The sequence below is a fragment of the Galeopterus variegatus genome, unplaced genomic scaffold (genome assembly GCF_000696425.1).
Source record: "Galeopterus variegatus unplaced genomic scaffold, G_variegatus-3.0.2 Scaffold16050, whole genome shotgun sequence".
NCBI classification, from domain to species: Eukaryota; Metazoa; Chordata; class Mammalia; order Dermoptera; family Cynocephalidae; genus Galeopterus; species Galeopterus variegatus.
Window position 1 is genome coordinate 16,272 of NW_007742161.1, and position 1,618 is coordinate 17,889.

Consider the following 1,618-nt stretch of genomic DNA (forward strand, 5'->3'; position numbering starts at 1 on the left):
TTCCCTACAATCTGAGTGCATCTGTATCTGGCTTACTGTGTACCTGAATAAATGGAACTTAACTACAGTCATGTGCAGCATAATGACGTTTTGGTCAACAATGAACTGTGTATATGGCGGTGGCTGTACCACATAGCCTTGGTGTGTAGTAGGCTATACCAGCTAGGTTTGTGTAAGTGCACTCGATGATTTTGGACGCATTTCTTAGAATGTCTCCCTGTCGTTAAGCTACGAGTGACTATTCAGTTCATGAGTGAATGATGAGTCGTCATGTACTCATCCCTCATTCATGCAGACTCAGGCAAGGACAATTGCTTTTTTATTTCTTTCCTGCTCTTCTCATCCTTAATGGGATGAGATCAAGAGTTCTGAAAAATGTTGATAATACTGTGTTTGGATACAGGAATAAAACAATAATTCCTGAAGAAAGGATAGGATGAAGAAACTGCAAAGCCAGAATACCTTAGGAACCCAGAGTTAGAGAAGGAAATAGAGGACTGCAGGAAGAGTGATAGGGACAGCAAGGGGCAGGGGACACCCATGCAAAGGGAGGGAGATCATCTTTTCTAGTGTGTGATGATAAAAACAGGTTAGGCATCAACTCTGTTCCCTCCAGCTGTGTGCCCATCAACAAAACATTTTGCCTCTGCAAGCATCAGCTATGGAATGGGAATAATAATTATAATATTATAATACTTATTTGACAAGGATTATATGAAGCTGAAATCAGGTCATTATTAAAACTGGCTTAGCAGGTTGCCTGGCACCATGTAAACTCTTAAATGTTTGCTTCTGCTATGGATAGTACAAACTTTTTTGTTTCTCAGTTTCTAGACCCTCTCAAATTCATGTTTTGTTCTCATGTTTTTACACCTTGAATTCATATTTTGGCTTTCTCCTTCTTGGGCTTCTTAAAAAATGCTCCCACAGAGAAAATTGTTACAGTTTCTGAATGGCCCAGATCTTCTCCACCTCTTGGTATGTTTTAAATAAATGAGAAGTTTCTTTGTTAACAGAACTTACGTGACTGACGGTAGTCAGCAGATTCATACTGGTCTCTCAAACAACAGAATGGAACTTGAAGTCAACCATTATTCAAAATACATAGTTGTCTGACTCAATTAAATCACTTAGATGCTTTTGTGTGTGGAAACTGGCTGACTTGGAAGTTAAGTACCAATTATAAACAAAGCATGACATGAGACACTTTTGAGGAAGTGGAAATTAATTAATACAAATAATGTAGGTTTAATATTTCTAGCACTTTGCCACCATCTTTAACATTTATGGTCTCTTTTGACTCATATAAAATTTTATGAGTTTATTACATTTTAGGGATTTTTCTCTTATATGTAGAAACAGAAGTTTGGAAAGGCAAAGTGAGTTGCCCATTCGTAGTAAACCATAGCAATAGAATCTGAATATATTTGCTTGTTTTTTTTACTCCAAAGCCCAGTGCTCTTTTTACCACTTGAGAATCCAGGGAGATAGAGCATAGTTGCTTACTAGCAGATGAGGCTTAGCAAAATTTCTCAAGTAACAAATCCATAAGCTCTAAACAATAGGAGATACTGAGTATAGTGCAAAACTCCCAAGACTTTCTAGTGCAGAGATATAT